Source organism: Gossypium raimondii, chromosome 8 (assembly GCF_025698545.1).
Source record: "Gossypium raimondii isolate GPD5lz chromosome 8, ASM2569854v1, whole genome shotgun sequence".
In the NCBI taxonomy this organism is placed as follows: Eukaryota; Viridiplantae; Streptophyta; class Magnoliopsida; order Malvales; family Malvaceae; genus Gossypium; species Gossypium raimondii.
In genome coordinates, this window is record NC_068572.1 from 4,885,426 (window position 1) to 4,902,232 (window position 16,807).

The 16,807-nt window shown below is 30.9% G+C and overlaps 1 long non-coding RNA gene and 1 pseudogene across 1 annotated transcript; one reads left to right on the top strand and one right to left on the bottom strand.

Moving 5' to 3' along the window:
• Nucleotides 1–489: 489 nt before the first annotated feature.
• Nucleotides 490–5,849, top strand: LOC105790452 (zinc finger CCCH domain-containing protein 32-like; annotated as a pseudogene).
• A 1,416-nt stretch (nt 5,850–7,265) lies between these two features.
• On the bottom strand, nt 7,266–13,387 carry LOC128043090 (uncharacterized). Its single transcript, XR_008198745.1, has 2 exons — nt 12,969–13,387; nt 7,266–7,595 (listed from the first exon to the last, which is right to left on the bottom strand). It is a non-coding gene; the product is annotated as an uncharacterized LOC128043090 (long non-coding RNA).
• Nucleotides 13,388–16,807: the final 3,420 nt, after the last annotated feature.

Below are 16,807 nucleotides of genomic sequence, written 5' to 3' on the forward strand. Positions count from 1 at the left end.
TTTAATTCATTTATTTTTTTGAAATATGTATTTTCAATATTGAGGTTAATTTTTTTCCTTAATTATGTTAGATGAATTGATATGTTTTTTAAACATGTGATGACGTAATACATATACTTAGCAATTTTATATAGTTGAACAAATTTTTGCACATTTAAAAAATATAATAATTGTCAAATTATACGAAAAAAAGTTGGTCTATATGTTGAATCATGATATATTTAAGAAAAAATTGATCCAATGTCAAATTACTAGAAGGAATTCACACAAAAACTACATTTTGAACAACAAAACATTTAGAAATGATAAAATTATAGTAGAAAGATTAATATAAATCAGGGACCATTCATGGGAATTTACCTTTTTGTTTTTAAATGTCCGAGCCACTGTTCCGAAAATGTTTACCAATTTTTGCAGGTGCGCTTTATTTGGCGGGTACGAAATAAATAATAAATAATATATAAATAAAATAATCAAACAAGGCTAAAATTAAAAAAAAAAAAACCCTCCGAAAATCAAACCGTACGGTATTTTTAGAGAGCGAAAGAAGCAAAGCTCACACATAGTGAAAAGGAATCTCTTTTCTTTCTTCTTCTTCTTCTTCTTCTTAGCAAATTTCAGCTCTCGATTGAGCTCTTTTCGATCTTTCTAGAACATTCCATTTATCTCCGTTGAACCTTCCATTTTCTTTTTTTGTTTGATTTTTTTTCCGGCGAAGTCGGTAAGGTTATTATTGTTCTACGGACCACCCTCGCCCCCCACCCACACAATCAAATCCCGTTTCGATGGAGTTGTACGGTCGTAACCCGACTCGTAATGGGTCTCAATCCGGTTATCAACCCGAATGGAGCCCCGCTGGGCCCGAAACAGGACTGGAAGGTATTTTTTTTCCGTTCATTTCAATGTGTATGGATTTTTTCTTTTCCTCTTTCTACTCGCATTGTGATGATGTTTCTCTGGTAAAGCTTGTTTTAGGGTTTTTTTCGATTAATAATGCGGAGAGTGAATTAGGGTTTTATTCATGTTTCTTTGTTGTGGTACAGAATCGAGGTGGCAATTGTCGGTGAGGGGCGTCGAATCGTACCCGGAACGGCTCGGGGTGACTGATTGTGTTTACTACATGCGAACGGGGTTTTGTGGTTACGGTAATAGTTGCCGTTACAATCATCCCCGCAACCGTGCCGCGGTAAAATTTTCAATCATTAGTTTATTTAGTTTTGTATGCAATTTTTGGTTCAGCATTGAAATGTTATTGAATAATTGTCTGAGAATTTTACTTTCACTGGTGACAATGGGGTGTAACTAAATGAACTTAGTATTAAGAACAATGGAAGTGAACAATGTGGTTTAATCATGGTACATTTTGATAATAATAGTGCATAACTGAAGCAACATCGAAAGAAAACTCTTATATGGTAGTTATTATTGTCATGACCAAATTGGTTGTAATCTTTTGGTGAGGAAACCTGCAAAACTAAAATGGTCGGGGTGTGCTGGAGTTGGTGCTCTGGCACGTAGTATGGAGCTCAAATCGGTCATTACTCCATAATTTGAGGGAGCATGTACATAAAACAAGAGGAAAATGTAGAGAGTCACCCTTGCTTGCCTTTATGGAGGCTATCACCTTGTACAGAAGGCATATAAGTAGCAGGTAGTTACTAAAATATCCTTAGAGTCCTTATGGGTATAACAATCATTACTGATTATGTTTTCCTGATAATTTCATTTATATAATATATATTTGTTGCTTATCATGTGAAGGGGCTTTTATGCAAATGCCTTTTTTAATGCATTGTTTCCCTTTAAATAGAAACAGGAAACTACAATTTAGAAGTTATGCTTGACATCCTCTGTTCCGAGTTTAAATGATGAGTGACTTGCAACTTAAGTCTGTGTTTCTTTACCGACTTCCCTAACACTGGTCATTCTGTTGGCTCATGTCTTACACTCTATTTCATACCAAACTATCAGATGCCAAGCAAGTTGGTAGATGTTATTTCAGTATATTTTGAGCAAAAGATTTCTTTTTTTATTATGTGGTAAGAGAAGCAAGTAAAGTCTACCTTGGAATTGTTTTTCTTGGACCTACCTCAAATTAAAAGTTGAAACTCACGTGTTCTTTGTTTATTGCAAAGGAAATAGAATAACATGATTCAAATAAGTTATTTGCTACCTTCATATATAGTTAAAAATGAATTGAGGATAGTTCTTGATAGAATTGGACTATGTAAGAGAATTTACTTTGGTCATCTAGCCTGTTGTTTTAAACTGAGGCAGGAATTACCTCGTTTTCAGCTTTAAGTTTTTTTCAAGAGTTGAACCCCTTATTTTTATTTGGTTCTAATGCCATTTAGGTTGAGGCTGCAGTAAGAGCAACAGGGGAGTACCCTGAACGACCAGGGGAACCTGTATGTCAGGTAGAAGAGTAAATTAGTTTATTGAAAAATGCAAAATTGTTTTCCTGTGAGTCAACTCTGCTAATTAAAGCTGCAAACACCTCTCTTTTTAACTTGTTTCTTTTCCTTTTTCTCTTTTTGCACGTGCAGTTTTATTTAAAAACCGGAACCTGTAAATTTGGTGCATCCTGTAAGTTCCATCATCCAAAAGATGGAGGTGGATCCTTTAGCCATGTTTCATTGAACATGCATGGATACCCATTACGGCCGGTTTGTATACTCTTTTCTTGCTTTTTCCTCAGCTGTTATTCATATGTTTTTAGGATTCTTAAAACAACTAGGCATCAATTTGATGCACATACATTATCAGGGTGAGAAAGAATGCTCCTACTATTTGAAAACGGGGCAGTGCAAATTTGGTATTACTTGTAAATTCCATCATCCTCAACCATCTGGAACATCAATGTCAGCATCTGCACCTCAATTTTATCAGCCGGTGCAGTCTCCTTCAGTCCCTGTACCTGAACAGTATGGGGGGGCATCTACCAATGTGAGAGTGGCAAGGCCTCCACCTTTACCTGGTTCATACGTTCAAGGGGGGGCTTATGGTCCTGTACTGTTTTCCCCAGGAGTGGTTCCTATTCCGGGTTGGAGTCACTACTTGGTAGGGTGATCAGCACAGTTGCATTAAAAGATATATCAAGACTATATGCGATTCCTGAATCTTTTTTGGCTTACTTGGTGCAGGCACCTGTAAGCCCAGTGCTCTCTCCTGGTGCACAACCTGCTGTTGGAGCAACTTCTCTCTATGGACTAACGCACCTATCTTCTTCAACACCTTCACTTGCAGGTCCTTATTCCTCATTGCCCTCTTCTACTGGCCTTTCAAGCAGTAACCAGAAGGAACATACATTTCCAGAGAGACCTGGTGAACCTGAATGCCAATACTATTTGAGGACTGGGGACTGTAAATTTGGATCATCTTGTAGGTATCATCATCCTAGAGACAGGGTTGTGCCACAAACAAATTGCGTCCTCAGCCCAATGGGACTTCCTTTACGTCCAGTATGAACATTCTCATTACTTCTTATTATATTGTTTTCTTCTGTTATGATAATTACTCATTTAGAGTGGGCTTTTAAGAGATCATGACTTAAAGATCTTGCGTCATAAATTGGGTTTGGTTAGGCTAATATGTTTTAAGTACCTGTATTATCTTTGATTGTCCTGTTAGTCCAAACTTCCCTATTATCTGCTATGCAGTTAGAAGTTTTTGTTCCTTGGGGAGGAAATAAAGAGACGGCCCTTCAGCCCTAGCCCCTCTTAATTAATTTTACAATTTTCTTTAAGAGGAACTTCTACCCCACTAAAATATAGACTAGGTGTGCTTCATTTAGTGTAGGATTGAGAGGCTTCAGTAATGGTCATCTTTAATGGATTTGAGATTTCTTCATGCACTATCGACTTCTATATTTCTTACATCCTGTCAATAATCTATTGTTGAAGGTTTATGCTGGCCTCAAAACTTAGGAATCAAATTATTTCTTTCTAGATGGTTTAGGTTGGTCAAAGCTTCATAATGAATATCGTGTTCAGAGCAGTGTAGTAGGAGAAATGACTATTATTTACAATTGTTGGTAAGTTTGATGATTGATGATATTATATTTGGTCTCTAGAGAAGGTCTATGATGGAGCATTTTTGTTAGGGATTCTCAAGGCTATGTTAATTTGACTATTCATTTTCCTTGAAGTGTTGTGTCCAACACTCATTTCCTACACATAGTTGGATATTGTAAAGGGATAAAATCCTCCAAATATATTGGAAAAATATTGAGCATATCCATGCTAGACGCATAGCCATATCTGACACTCATCCCAGAGTCTGAGTAATATAGTCTCAGGGTTTCTAATATTCTTGTTGTCAGAAGAGATGATTAGGAAGATTCCACCAATTTATGGTGGAGAATAGCATTCTTTTTTTTTTTTTTCAATTGGAGAAGCTAGGCAACTTAACACCATCAAGGTTCCCTATGCTTTAAACTACACATAGTTAAGGTTTTATTACTCTTATTTTTAATTCCACTCATGTTTTTGGCTAGATAGACTTGCGGTTGAGTTAATAGCTGCCTTAGCTTTACATACTAAGGTTCTTAATCCAATGCTTCCTAATCTAGTGCTGCCTTTGATTGGGCACCCTCACAACCACTCTCTTCAACTTGTCATGATGAGACACATTATGCTATGTGAGGGTGTGGTTAAATGGTTTTTACCCACTTTTTCATTTACAATGCTCGTAATGTGAGTCTTGGTTAGCTAGGGCTGATCAAGTATGGACTATGGAGTGATAGTAATTCATCAACTTGTAATTTATAGTTTTAGTAACATATGCTTCGGTCATTCACTTTTGCAGGTGATGTTTGTTATCTAGTCCTGAAAGACGTTTTATGTTTATAGCTCTTCTTGAGTTATGCTATTTTCCTGAAAACAATTCTAGCATGATTATATACTTATTGAGTCAAATTGTAGCGTTTTAATGGATGTAAAGCAATAACAATGCTATTCTGCATTAACATTTGCTAGTTCTGGTTATAGCTATTGCATCCCTTGAATTTCAGATCGATCAAGACTTTAGTGATCATATATCTTGTTATTCTACTATAATAGCAATTATGTACCATCTTGTGCTTTAGTAACTCTACTCTATAATACTGGGAATGATGTTTTTGACACATTACATTTTGCTTCTTAAATTGCATCCAGGTTTTTGTCCCTTGCAACTTTTCTCATTTTTTTAGAAAATATTTTAATTTGATTTTTTTTATTTCCTGTAAACAGGGGGTGCAGCCTTGTGCTTTCTACTTGCAGAACGGGCACTGCAAGTTTGGGTCCACATGCAAATTTGATCATCCGGTGGGAACAATGAGATTTAGTCCATAGCGGCGTTTCTCATTGATACACCAGTTGCTCCGTGTTCTATTGGGTCTTTACTGGCTACATTGGCCTATCCTGTTCCCCTTTCAGATTTTCAGCTTTCAAGCACGAGACAGGATTGTGAGGTTTGTCACTCAAATCGATGCAAAATGCTAGAGCCATTTTTCATTTTCTTGCCGATGTGATTTCACCATCCTTGATATATTTTCTGTTGATAGATCTCAGTATATTATAGTCAATTGTGCAAAGTTATATTTCTCAGAAGCAAGGGTTGTCAACAAATCTGCCTTACCACACAATCGGACCACTATTTTATGCCTCTCTTGTCTTTATTTACTGTCAAATATAATCTGGAATAAGCTTTTGTAGCAAACAGTGTATGAACTCCTATCTACCGCTCTCTTCCAAATAAATCGAAGCAGAGAGCCGTTATATCAGGTTAGCCTCTGACTGTACTTTCAACTTGATGTTTTATATACTTTGTTCATTTGCAATGAGGAATTGAAGAATGATTTCCACTTCCCTGTATGTCTTAAATCTTCTCCATGCCTTTTTATCACTTGATATTACAGATTTCCCTGCTGCTTATTTCTGTTTAGGCAGAATTAGCAATTTATGCATTTGTGCCGTGTGTCGTCCTTGTGTCACTTTCCTGTGTTACAATCGAGTTTTTGGTATTATATGTTTTATATAAAATTTGATACGTTAATAAAGCATTTTTTCTATGTTTTTTAGACTCTTAGTTTCTGTTTTTTTGCATTGCTCATGTCCAGCATTCATATCAGATGCTCATGTCTAACGATGGTATCTGATGTATATCCGGACATAATTATGGGGCATGATTCTTAAAGGACCTTTCAAAATAATGGGAAAATTTGAAAAGAAATGAGCACACCTTTGTTGGATACATGTATATATATCCTTGCATGCTAAGGAGATGATACTAAACAGCAAAGATTCTTTTTGTCATTGTACTTTTTTAGTTGGTGACCCAAATTTTTGGGCCCTTTTATTATGGTCACCCAAATAAAAATATTTGCAATTTGATCATTATCGTTAGAAAAGCTTTTATTTTAGTCACTTAATTGTTAAATCTATAATTGCATCGCGTCACATCATTTTTGACCATTTTTTTATCCCATAATACTGTTTATCTTCTTTCCCTCCACACCACACTACCCCTACTTTCACCCTTCTTATTTTTCCTTTGCTTTAAAGTTTCCAACTTGTTCAATAAAGAGAAAAAAAAATCCAATTTCTAAGGATTGTAGTAAGATATGGAAATTAAATAAAAAACCCAGTATCAAAAACAAGGCAACCCAAATCAGCAAAAATATTCAACAACAATACTAATGAACGTTCTTTATCCAAAAAACCAAGACTTCACTTTAATTGCTAAAAAAGAGCTCAGCTGTTGTTTATCCATTAATATGAAGAAAACCAACAATTGATCCAAAATCAAACTATATGTTAAAAAAAGAAAAATAAACAGACCTAGAAAAATTCAGATCACAAACACCAAAAACCAATGACTTCTTTTTCCCATTGGATATATGGAAAAAAAGTATGATATTACAACTGAACTTCAAAAGAGAGGATCAAGGTCAACAATGACAACACAGGGCAGTCTCTGAATTTCGACACAACGTAACAAGAACCATAAAAGATAGATTTAAAAAAAAAAAAAATAGATGGTGCGGTGGCTGGAAGCAAAGAGCAAAGAAAGAAGAAGAATGGCAGCAGCATGGGTGGTGTGGAGGGGAAGAAGATGATGAAGAGTGGAAGTGGGGTTAAAAAAATGGTAAAAAATGATGTGTGTATAGTTGGGCACCTTTAGGGATTTAACGTTTGAGTGACAAATGGAAAAAATTCTCTAATGACAATGATCAACTTGCAAGTATTTTTATTTGAATAACCAAAATGAAAGTGCTCAAAAAGTTGGTGATCAACTAAGTAGTTTACCCTACTTTTTATTTGTTATAAATATTCTTGAATGACAGTATAAGCTTTGTAACACCCCAAACTCAACCTGAACATTCAGACCAAGTCCGAAGAGTTATATTGACATTACTAGAGAAACCCATTTTTATAACACAATCAAAGAAACCATTCGACAAATTATAATGGCTGTAAAGGTTAGCCAATAGCCCAATAACCTTAAAGTCATATTACTAGAGAATGCTATAATTACTGATAATAATAATAAAGGGTGATAAAGCGAGTTGATTGAGCTCCCGCCATTCTGACCAGATCAAGACTGCGAGTTACCTGAAATTCAGTCAATAACAAAATGAGTTGAAAACTTAGCATATAATCGTAATAGGTTCATCTAAAAGCACAATCACAATAGTAAATTGTTGAATCTCATATGTCAATTAGAATCAGAGGATAGTCAGTGCAAATTCAATGTATCAGTTATGCATTAGAACAATTCCGGTTCATATACGATACAAATTAGGAACAGATGCAATTATTCCTACCCCCACAGCTACACACCATTTTCGATCGTCCAAACACACCATTAAAGGCATTTAATACCCATCAAACTCTACATATCGGAAGTGTCAATCTGACACGTTTAATGAGGTGCAGACTAGCTGTCAGATCAAAATGTGATAAAATACCAAATTCACGTATAATCGTGGCTTTAGCCATCGAATCAGAACAGATCACTTCCTCCTTTACAAAATTCCCATCCCATGCAATGCAAGTTACAGATATCAAGAACATATGCTCAGTTATTCAGACTCAATTCATAATTAAGTGATACAGATCAATATCATTGACAATCTTCACAATACGCATACATATATAATCAACACCTCTGTCTCAAAACATCAAATAACACTCATACAATCTAATTCAGATCATAAATACATTGTGGAAGGCCAATGTTCGTGTTAGACAGCGCTTACGGCCTCAGAGACAAGATTTAGAGTTTTCTCCACAGACCACACAGCCTGACACTTGCTCGTGTGCCCACTCGTGCGTCTTACACGAATCGACACACGCCAGTGTGCCCACTCGTGTGTCTCACACGGCTCGGTACATGCCTGTGTCATCTTCTCATGTGGTCCTAAGTCGTAAATAATGAGTCACACTACTTGAACACGCCTGTGTCTCTAGTTCATGTGGTATCCAAAAACGATAGTAGGTTACACGACCTGGGCACACGCCTTTGTCCCTAACTCGTGTGTTCATTATGTTGTACTCAGTGAGTAACATGGCCTAGACACACGCCCATGTCTTTGGCTCGTGTGAACTCTGCACTAACATGACTACACATGGCCTGGACACACACCCGTGTCCCTTGCCCGTGTGGCTCATATTTGGTGAACAGTGTGTTACATGACCGAACACACGGCCTGTCACACGCCGTGTGGCATCGACATTCATATTTTTTGACATTTGAAATTCACAAAAACTTAGGTTTTTGGTACGCACTTGAAGTGGTTTTGTAGTAGGAACAACGTAAAGGATCTCCGAAGCCTAAAACGATCATCCAATAACTCAATCAACCAAATTTATTGACAATAATGCACAATTAGATGTAGAACACTTATGTCGAAAGTTTTGACACAACCTTCAACGAATTCAACACTTACCGAAAGATCAACAACAATTACTCGAATTGACTTGCCGAGATTCGCTACTTCCAACACCTACTTCTAAAATAAGGAAACCAAAAAAATTTAACTAAGAGAATTGATCTATTAGCGCAAAACTATCTCAACGACACGAACTCGTCGTTTCTTAGAACTTCTAACAGAATTACACAGTTAACTTTCAGTTGATATCACAGAAACGTACTTACTCGACCCGAACATCAGATCAGAAGAAGAAGTCCAGCAATCGATAACAGAAACGCCCAAGAGATATAAAAAAAATGAAGAAGATAAAGAAAAAGAAAGAACTTAGAGTAGTAAAGAAGAAGAACGTTTTAAAATTTGTTTTAACCTCCAATAAGTTTTCCGACAGTTAGCAAAAATATTTCTTAATGTATACGCTAAAACCCGAACACAGAGCTAAACAGAATACAGAAGCTTAACCATTGAACCAACATGGTCATTCTTGTCATAGAGTTACACAGAGTTAAATTTAAGTTAACGATTTAAGAGCAATGATTGATAGTTAACTAGCAAAACTTCTAAAATACGACTTGAATTCCTGACCACGAACACATAAGCAAAACATTTAACCATAGATACAGAAACTTAATTATTGTAAAATCTTACAAATAAACATTCAAAATTTGGGGTGTTACAAATTTATATATATATTTGGAGGATGAATATGAAAGAGTATGATTATTTGAATATAAATTTTAATATAAATTTTTTATAACATATAAATATCACATAAATATATGTTTTGATATTTAAGTATAAAAAATATTTAATAATGATATTTTTAAAATAAGATTTTAAATAATAATGTAATTTAATAATTTTAAATAATATTTTGTTTGATAAAAAAAGTTTTAAATGTCTATAATCTGTATAAAAGTAGTTTTGAGAATTTTTGTACATATCAATATAGCTTTTATTCCTCGTTATATTAGTAAATACCTTTTCTCATATTAGATTCGATCATATCTCTTTTTTTTATATAATACCTAGAATTATTCATAGTCCCTCGTCAACTCTTAGATAGGAGGATAATGTGGTTCTACGTAGTTGAACCCACGTCCTCCTACATTGGTAACAATATTGATGCCAATCCAGCTAAAAATCAATTGACTAGTAAATATCATTTTTAAATATACTTTTTTTTTGTTTTTCTAAGATTTATCACATTTATAAATAATAATTTTATTTTTACTAAAATAATTGGTTAAAAGATTACTTGATAAAAAGATTTATGTACTTATAAATAAAAATTATGATTAATTTTATTAAATGAATTTATATAATAAATAATAAATTTGATATTAAATTACTTTGTATTTAAATTATCATGTTTCAATTGACTGAAAATTTTAAAGGAAAAAATGATATTACTTTAGTTTTAAATTGCAAGTTTTAGTTATTTATTTATTAATTTTATATTTCATATATAAATTTTTATGGTTAAAGTGTAAATTTACCATCATAGGTGATGAATATTAAAATTTGTCGCTATACTTTACTTTCGTGGATATTTACCATTATATTTTAAAAACATGAGTAAATTTTTATTCAAACTCTAATGTGATTTAATTTTATTACTAAGCTTTAAATTTTATTAAATTTTGAAACAATTTTATTTTTAAATTAAATTTTATCACTTTAAAACATATTAATTTTAATGATTTGTAAAAACAATTAATAAAAAATTATATCAAATATTTTATTAGAATAGTTAACAATAATTTAACTTATAAATATTAAAATTAATAAATTAAATTACAATTTCTAGTTAATGAAATAATCTTGAAAAATAAAAATACATATATCATAAAAGAAAAGATAAGTTTACTTTTATAAAATAATCATTTTATTTATTTTAATATTATATTAGTGAATATTAAAGTAAAATATAAAAAGAATTATTATTAAATTTTTCTTGAAATTATTTGATAATCTAATCTATTTTATTTTTGAATTTATTAATTACTTTACCACAAATTAATTTATTTTGCTTTTATTAATGTTTGTTAAGGTGGTTTCGATATTACTGCATAGGCATTACCTTTGTTTTATACTTTTTTCCCTAAAATACGTGGATTTAATTTTAGAAAATAATCTTTTTTATATATGTTTAAAATTAAATATAATCCTTCCCCGACCTTTAAATAGGAGAATAAACTCGTTTCAATGCGCTTGAACTCACATTTTTTAACACTGACAACAGTACCGATGTCAATTGAACTAAAACGGTTTAAACCTATGACTTCTAAGATGGATACACTATTACTTAACCATTCAACCTATGTCTTATTTCTTATTTATTTTAGTCACTTAATTATATATATTTATTTCGGGCTCAACTTACATATTCTTTATTAGCTTATACATTTACTCAATTTTTATTAACTTATTTAATTTTATAGTTTTTAACACATTTCACTTTAGTTTATATATAATAATTAATACTCATAATCAGGTCTTATTATTAATATTTTAATTTATTTTACCCATTTTCCAATTAGGTCCTAACTCAACTAAAACACACTATTTTCAAATTAAATCTCGTAATCAAGTTTCGTTTTAGATTAATTAATAAAACAAAACTTGATTATATTATTTTAATATTTTAATTAATTATTTAAAGCAAAGTTTAAGGGCTAAATCATAATTTTAGTAAAATATTTTAGTAAAACCTTTTTGGTAAAATCAAGAGTAAAATTATGGAATTATCCAAATAAGACTTAATCATGCAAATTTTCAAGTCATTTCATAGCATTTAAGGGCTTCAATTGCATAGCATAAAAATTAGGACTCAATTGCAAAGATAATAAAACATGCCCAACTTACATATGACATATTGACACCTATACATACTATTTCGTGTTTTCATGCCAATTTTCCTATTCTAACATGTCGTACATCATACATAGATCATTCAAATCATGCTTAGTTATATTAAAACATATATTAACACATTTTAACAATCACGCGTATTCAGGGTTAAATTCAATCCATCAATCACAAACCCAATTCTTCTAACCCAATTTTTAGGATGTGACAGAAATTGTTAAATTGTATTTGTTTACCCCATTACGAAAAATTCTAAATTTCTTTCTTTTTTTTCAATACTAGAATTTTAAATTTCAAAATATCAAAATAAATTATTGAAAATTGTTTGATTTGTTACTATAATATTAAAATTAATTAAAATAATCTCTTTCTAAAATTTTAAATTTTATTTTATGTTTCCAAATTAAAATAAACTCAAATAACTCATCCTTAATAATTGTTGATGAAACACAAATTTCTTTTGATTATATGAACTTAAATCTTCTATGCTAAGCTAAAAACAAAGAAAAATCTTTATAATTAATTAATTTAATTAATTATTTGAGTTAATTTTAAGGATAATTTAAAACAAAAATAAAAATTTAAACTTCAAGAGATTAATTTAATTAATTTCAATATTATAGCAACAAATCAGTTGACATTACCAATGGATAAGCAAATACAATTGAAATATTAAAAAAAAATTTTGACAATGGGATAAGCAAATACAATTTGAAAATTTTGTGTATTATTTTAACTTTTACTGCTTTTTCACTTTGATCCTTTATCTTTTTTTTACCCCAATCATTGTTTTAAAAAATATTTTTTGGGTGACTAAAATAAAAATATAAACATGATGTGACGTGCATGGTTAACAGTCATTAGAGATTTAACGCTTAGGTGACTCAAAATAAAAACAATCTAAAAATTGTAACAAAATTACAAAATTTTCATTTTGAAGAAAGGGGCTTAAAAATTATTAAGCAAAGATTAGGAATCAAAATCTAATACTCCATCCCTGAGTAGAAACAGTCGCCTCAAAGATTTTATCACTCTTAAATAATCCATGTCCATTATTTAAAGTCAAGATTATATGGTCTTTCATTACTAAAACTTACACAATAGTTTGTAATAAATATAGAGTGGTACGATTACAATACAAAAACAAATATCATCAAGCAAGTGACAAGGGAAGATGAAGGACCTTGATTACTTCTCAGCCAGCTCACTGCGCCGCGCGTGCAGCTCGCTGCCGTGGTGGTGGCCGCTCCACGCCCGCAGGTCGCTGCGGTGGTGGTGGCCGCTTCGTGTTTGTTAAGACGATGGCCAGGACGGTGAAAATAATAACCAGCAACATGAGGAACACGAGGAAGTCCAAAATGCCCCATTCATTTACTTTCCCCATCTTCGATTAGATCAGCGTCGGTCGGCTTCTGGTTGGTTCCTGTATCAAAAGGAGGGCTCGGAGTTAGGGGGAAATATTGAAATGCATATTGTATTTATAGATGGTAATGGGTCTATATTTCAAGTCAACTCCGATAATCAAAATTTGTAGACTCTTTCAAATTAAGGTTAGGTGAGCTGTGAAATGTGGACTAACCCCCACCATACGATTAAGGTTTAATGACAACTTCACTTTTATATTATTTGGGCTTCATTCCAGGAAAGTAAGACAAAACAAGTCTTCTTTTTCTTCTTCTTCTTTTTTAATTACTATCAAAAATTTCTTTTAAATTTGATATCTGAGGCATACCAAATTACCAATTAATGTACAATAAAAGTAAAAAAAATGTACGGATCTTAAAAATAATATATTATAAATTCTGATCACATCTGTTCTTTTTTATACAAAACCTAGAACTACTCATATCCCTCCTCAACCCATAAATAGGAGGATAATGCGCTTCAGCACACTCGAACTCATGTTCTCCTGTATTGACAATAATGCTCATATCAATAAAATTAAAATTCAATTGGCATGAATCTAAATAAATTAAGATTAAGATTAAGACTAAGACGACTCGGCCCTGTAGGTCGTTTGGAGGTGCGGCCACTCAGGGTTTAAGGGGTTCAAAATATTGTTTTCTAGTTTTTTTAAGGGGCCTAAACTTTTTTTTTGGAACTTTTAAAGGTAAAAGAAAAAAAGTTTTTACCAACTTTTAAAGGGCCCAAAAATTTTTCTTTTTGGCTTTTAAGGATTCAAAAATTTTCTTTTACTAACTTTTAAGGGACCTAAAATTTTTTTCTTTAACATTTAAAGAGCCTAAAACTCTATGTTATTGTTTTATCTGGGGCCCAAAAAAACTAATAACGGGGCAGAGATTAAGTCTAACTCTAATTTTACAACTTGAATTAGCATCTTTGGAATTATTAAAAGATAAGTTTGGTACAAACATATGGCTAGAGTAACTTTCTCCACCCTCCTTTATATTAAATTAAGGTAATTTTATATTATTTCATGTTTTTATACGGTTAAGATTTTAGTAATTTAACCGTTATTTTTTTATATCTTATTGAATAAATTATGCATGACAAATTTAACATAAATTAAAATTTTCTAACTATTTATTTTTATATTATCATATCCATCACTTATTGGAATTAAGAGAGTATTTTCTTTGTCCTCTAATAAGTAATAACGACATTTCATTAAAATTTATCTACTTTATCTGTTATATTTCATATTAGGCATAGTGGCGGCTTGGATTTTTCCTCCAAACCTTTTAAGTTGTATACTGTGAAACTAATTTATATTTGAATGTGACGTACAGGTTAATTGTGTATATTCAAATTTTAATATAATTATAAAATATTTTTAAAGATATTTAATTTGATTTAGAATAATTATATTAATGTTAATTAATTTTAAAATATTAGTATTAAAATAATATAAAAATTCATCGAATATTAATATATTATCATTTAAATAATATTATCAATAATTTCCCATAGGTTATTTCTTATATATTTGTTATATTAAAATTGTAAATATTTATTTTTAATTTTAATTTTATCCATAAATCGTTGTTTATTCGGTTGATTATAATTATTTCTTCATTCAATAAATTAAAACATTATATTGAAAATAATGAAAAAATATTAGATTAAAATGGAAAAAATATTTTCTATAAGATAAATAAAATCATTTTAATATTTCTTTTCAATGGGCTTACCACATATTATTAATAAGTAAAATGAAAAAACATTATTTCATTTCACTTATTGCACATATTTTTAAATAAAATATAATAAGTTATCTTAATAATTATCCCAACAAAAATAATTTTAAAATAAAATAATTCTTTTATCTTTTAAAACAACTTTTGTAATATAAAATAAACAAAACTGAAATAATTTTAAAATAAGAATGATCTCCTCACATCAATTATCTAATATTTTAATATATTAAAATTATTTTATATGCACATTATTAATATTTAATAATGTTAAGGATTTATTAATGAAACCCATGCGATAATTATACATTATTTAAAATTAAATATAAAAACATTATCAACCTCACATTAAAATATTTCTTATGTTTTAAAAGGTTTATAATAACACATATTTAATTGTTATGTATAAATATTATCTGTTAATATAAATAAATGCCTCATTAAATGGTCATTAGGGGCTAGTATTTTCTGTGTATATGTAGGTTTTATTGAGTTAAATGGTCATTTTTGTTTACACCCATTATAAATACATCCCTCTTTTTCATTCTTCCTAAAATTCATGTAAATAAAATTGCATACACCTTAATGCTAAAAGTTCTTTTATTAAGTTCAGGATTCATGACATATTATTTGTAACCTCTCTAACCCGACCTAGACGTTACGGTCAGATTCTGAAGGTTACATAAGCCACCGAAATGGCCTAGTAAAACTATTGGAGTTTATAGAACAATCTTTTTAAAGCATTTGCTTACCTTAGTAGAAAAACTTAAGTGTGTTTCCAAAATGTATAATTTCTTTCAAAAACTGGTTAATTTTAATGATTACTTTGTAAAAGTTGATTTCTAATTTTATATGTTTTTCAAATCTCATTTACATAATAATGCAACGGAAAAGTGAAATTCAACATAGTTTTAATTAAAAATCTGGTTTGCATTCAAAATTAACTCAAATTCCATGTTTCGACATCCTAAAATCAATTTAAATGACATGCATACCAAATAAACCCTAAATTAAAAATCTCATGCCACTATTTAAATAAAACATTACAGTTCCTAAATAATAAGCCTAAAATACTTTTATAAAAAAACAAACCGAGACGAGCCCTTTGAATGTCGAATTTGTGTCTTAAAATTGTGGGTTATCTGAAAAGATGAAAATTAAGAGGGTTAAGAAGCTCAATTTGAGTCCAATTACAAGAAAACCAATGCAAAATAGTAGACCAAGCATACAAAATAACAATTCTCAGATCAATCACAATTGTGTAACAAAACATAATTTAACAGTTTATTTGAGTATGCTTATGTATGTCAATGTAATTCATATTTAATAGAACAAGTTTCTACTCATACTTTGCTACACTTCACAGCAAGAGTTCCACAATACTCATCCATTCCTATAGTCTATATTATGGACAAACCACTAGTAATTGCAAATGAACTGCTAGTAAAAATTGTGGGTAACCACCAATATTTTCAAATAAAAAGTTTGCAAATAAACTGCTAGTTAGTTTTGGATGAACCACTAGTGTTTGTAGATTATTACGGCACGTTTGGTTCGCTGTATTGGAATAGAGGCGTAATAGAATAGAGGTGTAATGGATTAGAGGTGTAATAGCAAATCAATGGTTTGGTTGAATGTAATGGAATAGAGGCGTAATAGTATTATTGTGTTTGGTTGAATGGAATAGAGGTGTAATAGCATAATGGAAAAAACTAAAATGACTAGAATACCCTTAGCATAAATTTGTTTTGGTAAATGATTATTGTTATTGTTATTTAAATTTTAATAAGATTATTAATATCAATAATAAATAATTTAATCATATTTAAACATAATAATTATTAAATATATTATAATTAAAATATAT